We start from the raw sequence: 10,877 nt of genomic DNA on the forward strand, positions 1-10,877 counted from the left end.
AGTGTTTATTCTTGTGTATGGTGTAAGTTGGTGGTCTAATTTTATTTTTTTGCATGTACCTGTCCAATTTTGCCAACACCATTTATTGAAGAGACTGTCTTAACTCTGTTGTATGCTCTTGCCTCTTTTGTCAAAAATTGATTGAGCATAATGGGTTGGGTTGATTTCTGGGGTCTCTGTTCTGTTCCATTGGTCTATCTATATGCTTGTTTTGTGCCATTACCAGGCTGTTTTGATTACAGTGTCTTTGTAGTATAACTTGATATCTATTATTGTGATCCCTCCAACTTTGTTCTTCTTTCACAAGATGCTGCAGGTATTCGGGGTCTTTATTGATTCCATGTAAATTTTTAAATATATTTTATTGATTTTTTACAGAGAGGAAGGGAGAGAGATAGAGAGCTAGAAACATTGATGAGAGAGAAATATCAATCAGCTGCCTCCTGCACATCTCCCACTGGGATGTGCCTGCAACCAAGGCACATGCCCCCAACCAGAACCGAACCCAGGACCCTTCAGTCCGCAGGCTGACGCTCTATCCACTGAGCCAAACCGGTTTTGGCAATATAAATTTTTGAAGTATTTGTATTAGATCTGTGAAATATTCCATTGGTATTTTAATAGGGATTGCATTAAATCAATAGATTGCTTTGGGCAGTATGGACACATTAATGATGTTAATTCTACTATCCATGAACATCATATATTCTTCCACTTGTTTATATCTTCACTATCTCTCTTTTCAATGTCCTATAATTTTCTGAGTACAGGTCTTTTACCTCCTTGATTAAGTTTATTCCTAAGTGTCTTATTTTTTGTTTTTGTTTTTTAGTTTCTCTTTTTGAGAATTCATTATTGGTGTATAAAAATGCCATCAATTTCTGGGTATTGTATCCTTCTACATTGCTGATTTATTAAATCTAGTAGTTTTTTGGTGGAGTCTTTAGGGTTTTCTATATACAATGTCATTTCATCTGTGAATAATGGCAATTTTACTTTCTCCTTTCCAATTTGGGTCACTTTTATGTTTTCTTCTTGTCTGATCACTGTGACTAAGACTTCCAGTACAATGTTGCATAAGAGTGGTGAAAGCAGATAACCCTGTCTTATTCCTGTTCTTAGGGAAAATGGTTTTAGTTTTTGTCCATTAAGTATGATGTTGGCTGTAGGTTTGTCATATATGGCCTTTATTATGTTGAGGTAAGCTCCCTCTATTCCCACTTTGCTGAGAGTTTTTATCAAAAATGGTGTTGGAGTTTGTCAAATGCCTTTTCTGTGTCTATTGATATGATCATGTGATTTTTATCTTTCAGTTTATTTATGTGATGTATCACGTTTATTGATATGCAAATATTGTACCAGCCAGCCTTGCATCCCTGGAATAAATCCCACTTGGTCATGGTGTATGATCTTTTTAATATAGTGCTGGATATGATTTGCTCTTATTTTGTTGAAGATTTTAGCACCTATGTTCATCTGGGACCAATATCCTATAATTCTCTTTCTTTGTAGTATCTTTATCTGGTTTTGGAATTAGGATAATGCTGGCCTCATAAAAAGAGCTTGGAAGTGTTATTTCCTCTTGGATTTTTTTGAATAGTTTGAGGATGGTGTTAGTTTTTCTTAGAATGTTTAGTAAAACTCCCATGTGAAGCCATCCGGACCAGGGCTTTTGTGTCTTGGGAGGTTTATTATTATTATTATTATTATTATTATTATTGCTTTAATTTAATTTATTACTACGTTTAATTTAATCATTTGTTATTGGCCTATTCAGGGTTTCTGATCCTTCCTGATTCAGTTTTTGAAGATTGTATTTCCTAGCAAATCATTCATAGAATGAAAAGGAGTAGGGACAAAAGTTAGACTTCTTTTTAATCATCACTGTTTGCCTTCATAAGCTATTTTAAGTTCTCTCATTCTAAAATTAAAGAAACCAATATTAAAACATTAACATATTTTATTATAATACTACTAACTTTGACTTAAAAGCAAAAATATAGTCTGCATTCATGAGGCTTTAATTCTGTGCCTTATTTTAGACAAATGTGTGTAAATTCAGACCCACAAGGATATGTCCTGCACAGGGGGACACTATATTTGTACCTGAAATTCCAAGGGTAGAACAGTACCTCTAAAATATTTCTGAAATATACCAGATCATATTTGTTTATATAAGCATTATTCTTGGAATTAAGACTGATACTTAATGGTACCACTTGGCTGTTGACCTAGTAGCCGGGATATACTAAAAATTAGTGCTAAGTTAATTTTTAAATGTTAGAGATGCTTAAGGCAGAATTGGTGTAACCTATCCTGACTTCAACATTTTTTCTTAGTATTTTGAGACGAGATGAGATAAATGCAGGATATCAGTAAATTGTCTTATCAATATTAAATATTTTCCATAAATTGAGATATCATCCTGCTCATTGGAGTCAAGGTCTTTCTTGCACAAAACATAGAACAGTTTGTGTTCCAGTGTATTTGGGTTAGGATTTGTTAACACATGTTGAAACCAGAGGTTTTAAGAAAGAAAAGACATATAATTAACTTTTATGGGTAAGTAGTAATTAGTTAAAACATTATTAACTAAAAGTCATAGGATTAACTGCATTTGATGATATAATTGTATTTGATTACGTTGGATGATGTGAGCATAGTTAGTGGAGCCTGGTTTGATGTCAATGATAAGGAAAGAAAATGGTGTAGGTCAGTGATTTTAAGACTGAATTTCAAACAGCAGTAAAGTTCACACACACATAACAAATAAAAGTAGTTGTAGATTTGTCAACTTTTTATATTTCCATGTATGAACATTAAATTAAAATGTAAAAAAACCATCATTTCATACCATTATCTCATAAAAGAAATGATATTTAAAAAAATATTTTATTGATTTTTTAACAAAGAGGAAGGGAGAGGGATAGAGAGTTAGAAACATCGATGAGAGAGAAACATTGATCAGCTGCCTCCTGCACAACCCCCACTGGGGATGTGCCCACAACAGAGGTACATGCCCTTGACCGGAATCGAACCTGGGATCCTTCAGTCCACAGGCCAACACTCCATCCACTGAGCCAAACTGGTTAGGGCAAGAAATGATATTTTAAAATGGTAAGACAACAATCTCATAAAGTAACTATCCTTTAAATTAAAAAAAACACATAGTTTTATAAAAATTGTATTTTGCCATTATATTTTCATTTTTGCTTTTGACAAGTGAATAATGTGCCATGACTTCCAGTTGGGAACTACAGAAATAAATAATGATCTAATCTCATTCTTATTCAGACTGGAAGCTCCCAAGAAAAGTTCAATTGTACCTGATGATTAAAAACTAAGACCAACTCTGCATCAATATGCTGAGTATGATGTGAACTATTTGTATTTGGAGAAAACTATGTACCAGCTGAGATTGAGTCCAGGTTTCCATCAGCAAATTAACACAAAGAATGAAAATAATTAGGACACTTACTCTCCCCCAAATGTCAAGTGACATTAGAACTATTTGTATTTACTCAAAGATATAACCAAATGTCTTGACGTGTTCCTGTATAAAAAGGCCCTGATAAGTATTTAATAAAAATATATCTAAATAGTTTGGACAAGTTGCTTTACTTACCTATTTCACTTTGAAATGCACGTAAATCTACATTTCCACTGAAAAGTTTAAGTTATATAGAATTTAAGCTCTTTTAAAACTTTTTATTATGAGATAATTTTAGATATAAAACTGTGAGACTAGTATAGAGTCCTCATATACCCTCCACCTGCCTTCCCTTAATGTGAACATCTACATAACCATAGCACAGTTATCAAAATTAAGAAATTAACGTTTGTATAATTCTATTAACTAAACTGTAGGCTTTATTCCAATTTTACCAGGTTTTTTTTCCATTAATATCCTTGTTCTCTTTAAGGATATCTAATCCAGGATCCCACAATGCATTTAGTTATGTCTCCTTAGTTTCTATTACCCATGATAGTTCCTTAACATTTCCTTGTCTTTCATACCCCAAGACTTTTGAGGAGAACTAGTTAGTTATCTGCAAAATATACCTCATTGTTTTCAGTTTTATTGAGAAATGATTGACATACAGAACTGTATAACTTTAAGGTATACAGAAAAATTGACTTGATTTAAATATATTGTGAAATGATTACCACAGTAAGTTTAGTTAATGAACATATGCCTCAATTTGAGATTGTCTTTGTTTTCTCATGATTAGATTGATGTTATGCATTATTGGGAAAAATACCACAAGAATGATATTATGTCCTTCTCAGTGCTGCATATCAAGGGGCACATGATGTCAATATGTCATATTAACTGGTGATGTTAATCTCTTTTTATTATAAAAAGACATAACAAAATTTACCATGTTAACCATTTTTAAGGGAACAGTTCAGTAGTGTTAATCTTGATCACTTGATAATACCTGCCAAGTTTCTTCACTGTAAAGTTGCTATTTTTCTTTTGTAATTAATAAATACATGAGAACAGACACTTTGAAACTATGCAAATATGTTTCTGCTTAAACTTTTGCTTATTAATTTTAGTATCCACTGTTGGATATTTCTTGTGGTAATTAATACTATAGTATTTAACTGATGATTTTCTATTTCCCCGATTCCTTTTACATTAATTAATTGAAATCTTTTGGTAAGGAAAACTTGTTAATTCTCCCCCATTTATTATTTATTTAGTTCTTTATATATGGACTCATGGATATTTACTCTATTATTTGAGTTATAATCTGATACTACCATTATTTATTTTGTTGTCAAACCATTTTATCTGGGATGAAGAGCATATTTTGAGGCCTGGAATTATCAACATAAACACATTTTGATCAAAATTAGTATTTCTTTATAATACTATATGTTACATGATTTTAAACAAGCATAGGTTTCTTTAATCCTGTTAAGGTTTATTTGTAATGATGTTTTAACTTTAAATGAAAATTACATTAACTTCATTTTAAATGTCCATATAGTCATAAAACTATTAAATAGATATCAAAATATGAAAAATTTAAATTTTATTATGTAGACATATTTACACATTTATAAGATATATAATATAGATGTTATTTAAAATAGATTTATATGCTGAAATTAGACATACAGATATATAAGAAATGGAATTGGTCTGGTTTTATTTAATTCTCCCCAAAATAAATATTTTGCTTTCTCTGTCATGTCTGTGTGTTTTATTGTTATAGCTATTTTCTTTTTTATAAATATATTTTATTGATTTTTTACAGAGAGGAAGGGAGAGGGATAGAGAGCTAGAAACATCGATGAGAGAGAAGCATCGATCAGCTGCCTCCTGCACATCTCCCACTGGGGATGTGCCCGCAACCCAGATACATGCCCTTGACCGGAATCGAACCTGGGACTCTTCAGTCCGCAGGCCGACACTCTATCCACTGAGCCAAACCGGTTTTGGCCTATTTTCTATTTAAGATGAGTTTGTCGTATTCTTGGGAGCAGAATTCATCCATATAATTCTCCCATATAAAGGTCTATTTTCTATAAAGTTGAAGTATATGACTATCAGAGACTTACTCTTCAACTAAAACTTTGACTTCATTTCCAAATCTATGTAATATTTTAAAATAATACCATTAAATTATTGGTTATATTTACTTAACACTTACAATTTACATTAAAACGTAAAAATAACAAAGGTTTTCTGGCTAAGTTGGTGAAGCAAGCATATACTTCTGTGCACGTTCTAGACATAGAAATTATAGATAACAATTAAAAACAGGAAAATTTAAAATGCAAAACCAGAAATGGAACAAACATAAAATGGTGAGCAGGGATAAAACCCTTGCATTGTTGGGCTACAGGATGGGAAGTTGGCCTTGGTTGGCATTAGTTTGGTTCTTATAGGCTACCCAGAGAAAAATGTTCTTCATGAAAGATGGAGAATAAAAGTCAGGGTCAATGCTTAGAGCCAAGAGCTAAGATGTTCATAACAAAAGGTTGAAACACCACTGCCAAAAGATCCCTGAAGTTATAAGTTATAATAGGTTTCAGACCTATGGAGGTTTCAGACACAAACTAGGTACTGAACTTACAGTCAGCAGGTTCAATGAAGTCAACTGTACTATGTTTAGTACCATGTTGCACCAGAAACCCAAATCACTGTATAAGACCTGGTTCTAGACCATGTTTAGGTGGTCTAGTAGATGAACATGGGTAGGAAGAGCAAGTAAAAACCAACATTTTAAAAACAGTAGTATTCAAAATAAAACTTAAAGATACTTGTAGAGATGAATTCAGGAGTTACATCAAAAAATGGACAATGAATTATGAAAGAATAAAAAAGAGACAAATAAAAATAGATGGATATCAATATAACCTATTAGAAATTTGAAAAATGAAACACAGTCATGTAACAAAACCTCAGCAGATGGGATAAAATTCAGCCTGAGCTCTATTGAAGAACAAATTAGTAAATTGGTATATAACTAAGAAATAGCACAGAACAAAAAGATAAATTATGAAAGAGTAGTAAACAATGTTACAGTCATCTATTGTTATGTGACAAACCACCCTAAAACTTAGTGGCATAAAACAGCCATTTTACTATGCTCATGAACTCTGTGGGTCAGGAATTCAGTGGGGGGCATAATAGGGATGGACTGTTTGTACTATGATGCCTCAGATAGAAAGGCTCAAAACTAGGGTGACATGTGACTATGGGCTACTATACTCTCGAGGTAACTTCCCTTTCATGATTGATGCTGGCAGTCAATCGGAAACTTGCATGTGACCTTTCTATATGGTTTATGCTTCTTTACAACATGGTGGCTGGGGTCCAAGAGCAAATACCACTGCCATCATACTTTCTTGACTTTGGTCAAGCAGTCAGAGATCAGATTTAAGCAGAGGGGACGTAGGCCCTACATTTTGAATAGAGGAGTGTCAAAAAACCTGGGACTCAGGTTTTAAAACTGTCACATAAGACCTGGAAGATAAGTTGAAAAATCCTAACATAGACCCAATAGAAGTTCCAAAGAAGAGAATGGAGGGAAAGGCAGGAAGAAGAAAAGATAATAATGATTCTGGTTCTTGCCAAGATGGACTGCAGCTATCCTATTCCATGACCAGTCCTGGAAGAATCAGAGTTTCTTATGGACTTCCTAACAAAGAAAAGGCCAGGACCAAATGGTGCACAAATGGCAGGATTTCCTTCTTTTTATGGCTGAATACCTCTTCATGACAGTGATTTAATTTTCTTCAGTCATATACACAGAAGTGGAATTGTTGGGTCATATAATTTTTCTATTTTTAATTTTTTGAGGAACATCCATACTTTTTTTCGTAATGGCTGCACCAATTTACATTCTTACCAATAGGGTGCAAGGTTTCCTTTTAAGAGTCATTTAGACTTAACATTTGTTTGTAGAAGTTAACAGAACTATGCAGATAAATTCATCTTTCTATAGTATAACCACTCATAATAGCCTTTATGAAACACCATAATGTTCCAAGACACTAGACTGAACATTTCATAAGCATTGTTTCACTTAACCCCTTACCACATCATGAATAAGATCACATCATTGTGCTCGCTTTGGCAGCACATACACTAAAATTGGAATGATATAGAAAAGCTTAACATGGCCCCTGCACAAAGATGACATGCAAATTCATGAAGTGTTCCACTTTTTCATATTAGTAATGGATCAAACTAGTTGTATATCTGCATATCCCTTCAATGAATGTTAAGTCTAATAAAAACATTAATAAAAGATAGCATCATTATATCCTTTTTTCAGATGAGGAAACTGAAGTTTGGAGAGAGTCAGTAATTTTAAAATATTACATATGAAGTAGCAGAGCCAGGACTTGAATATGAGATTTCCAGACACAAAAGCCTGTGCTCTTAATCACCATTTGATCATATCTCCTTAAGATGTTGTTAAGAGAACAAACGGTTCATACACGCACATACTCAAGCTGCAGGACTCTCATTAAAATTGAGTATTAGAGACCTGGCCAGATGGCTCAGCTGGTTGGAGTATCCTCCCATATACCAAAAGGTTGCGGGTTCAAGTTCCAGTCAGAGCACATACCTAGGTTGCAGGTTTGATCATCAGTTGGGGCAGGTATGGGAAGTAACCTATCAATGTTTCTCTCACACAATGATGTTTCTCTCTTTCTAAAATCAATAAAAACATGTCCTTGAACAAGGATTTTTTTTTAAAAAAAATTGAGTGTTAGATATATGAGCCAAATTCAAACTGGAAAAAAGGGCCCATCCCCAGTCGTTGTCACTTCATACAGGAGCCTGTGCTCTTGACTGACTGACTGAAAGACTGCATTTGACATTTGCCACCATGTTCCCATCTTTTGAGAAAAATTTATGTCTTGCAAAGTCAGGAATTCTTCAGCTGTAGTAGAAAATAATTTCAATGGGTCTGTGTTTAAGTGGGTACCAAAAAAATTCCGCTTCACTCAAACCTCACCTCCTCTGGTAATCTTTGCTGATGCCCCATTTCTGTTCTTACTTACATATCCCTTGGAGGACCTCACAGTGCCTGTGCAAATCTCTGCCTGAGCACTTATCACTAACCACCATAATTGTAGTTTTACTTGAGTCTCCCCTTCTAGGCTGTAACCTCCTGAGGTGTAGGCACCAGGCTTTCTTCAATTTTTACATCCCCAATACCTTTCCCAGTGCCTGAATATATAATCTGGAATAAACACCTGCCAATAAATTTATAAATTCAATGAATGCATAGCCAAATGACTGACCTACCTGAAATGGGAGAAAACCAATTCAAGTTACTCTCAAAGGAAACTGTACAGCTATGATACTATGATAATCACATAATTGATCATGGGATGCTAAAATCCTACACTAATTAATTATTGTTTTGTTCACAGTGGCTAACCTAAAAGCCATAGAGGTAATGAATCTATCAGGAGGTAAGTAATGTGCCACTAGACGACGTGACTACGAACAGATTTTGACTGTCTGAGGGACAGAGCTGTAGACACCAGGTTTTCAGTGCGGACGCCTGGTGGTGCTACAGGCTAAAAAGTAGGAGGAGGAGCCCTGAGTTTCTTGCAGACTCCATCTTAGAAAAGGCAAAATCCGAAGGCTGCCGGGATAGACGGGGCTTGGCGATCGTCGGCAGCGAGCCCGTATTTTTAGACCTTTCTGCCAGTGAATGGGACTGGATGTCAGCTGATGATCTCTCTCTTACAAGGCTTCCGAAGGCTTCTTTTATGAAGACAACGTACTCAGAGGATATTCAGGAAATCGTGCGAGAGAAAATCTGGCAGAAGAGGCAAGTGGTGAGTTTTTCTTTCTTCCTGGGCGTAGCGCAGATGGCCCAGGAGGAGGAAAGCTGCATTTATGGTCAGAATTTTTGCAGGTTTGGCGCTGGCGGCGGAGAGCAGACGTCTGCGTAGCAGCCGGGGGACAGGTGAGAGCAGGGTGGTTTCCAAAGAGCTCAAAGGAACAGTTTACATCCAGACGCAGAAGAGCCTTTGCTCCCGACCAGGAAACCAGACTCCTGTGCGCTCTGCAAGCATTGCCTGCACACGTGTGTTTTATTAGAAAAATCTGAGTCTGAGATGACCACCCTTGGAAATTTTCGTTTGAACACTCCAGAATGTGCACTGGGGACATGCATGAGATTGGGGTGAATTTTTAATAATTGGAAACTGCACAATCAGTTTAATTTCCAGTTTCACACAAATGAGCGATGTAATCATGGCGTAAATAATTTGCCCATCTGTGGGGGGAAATCGCTGGATGAAGAACAGCCCAAGGTAAGTTTAACTCTCGTGGAAAGGAATGGCAGATATCCACACTTGTCTGGGACCTCCTAAGGTCCACATCGTGACAGTCAGTGACAACTTGAAGATTTTGTCTCAATAAGTAAGAAACGGCTCGATGAACTCCCCAGGCTCACTGAATTCTCCAACCTCTGGAAAGTACTCACCGAATATTTTAAATGCTACTGATATCTGTGCATTATAAAGCGCCAATGCAAGAAAATTACCAGGCAATTTCAAGGCTATGTAGCAAATTCTCAGGCAATTCGCTTTGGAAATAGTTTCAGAAGTATCATTCTTCATGTGAAGGATGTTGGATGACAAGCCCAGTGAATTAGTCATTTTGATACCTATCTGCTCATCCTGGAGTAACTCTGGAAACAGACTTCACCTCTTTAAGGATCATCATCTCAGCATTCTGGAATAAAAAGAAAATGCCTTGGTCCTTCCAGAATTTTTTTCATTGAATATTTAAAATTGTTTATATTTTGCCAACCTAGTGCAATACAGAGATGAGGGAGATACATGCAACATCACTCTATTACAAATGAAATTAGGTTCCTCGAAGCTGAAATAAGACAATAGGTAGAGAAAATATCATCTTCGGCATTCTTGCTTTAAGACTGGGTAAAAAGGAGAGGAAATAACATTAGAGTTGGTATTTTATGGCTCTAACTTAAGTAGTGTTTTGTTTTCTTCTGAAACATAAATAATTGTTAATATATAGTCAACAAGTACTAATGGCTTAGCTCTTTTTACCTTTTTATTTACCTCACAATGGTCTTTGTTTAGAAGCCAGTAGCCTCTTTCTTGTTGAGCACAGAAACAACTGCATTTTTTTCTGCTCATACCTAATTTTCTTAGATCTTCCAAAGGTAAGTTACCTATAAACTGTGTGTGGAGTGTTCTAACAGATATCTGGAAGTTTGACAAGAAAACTCATTCCAGGTCTATACATAAAACAATAGTCTTCGTAACTTCCCATGGAAGGTCAGGCTATTTTAAAGTCATCTTTTGCTTTTCTTGATATTTCATGGATGATGGCTGAAACATTGTAATAGTTTACT

The sequence above is a fragment of the Myotis davidii genome, unplaced genomic scaffold, assembly GCF_000327345.1.
Source record: "Myotis davidii unplaced genomic scaffold, ASM32734v1 scaffold89, whole genome shotgun sequence".
Lineage (NCBI taxonomy): Eukaryota > Metazoa > Chordata > Mammalia > Chiroptera > Vespertilionidae > Myotis > Myotis davidii.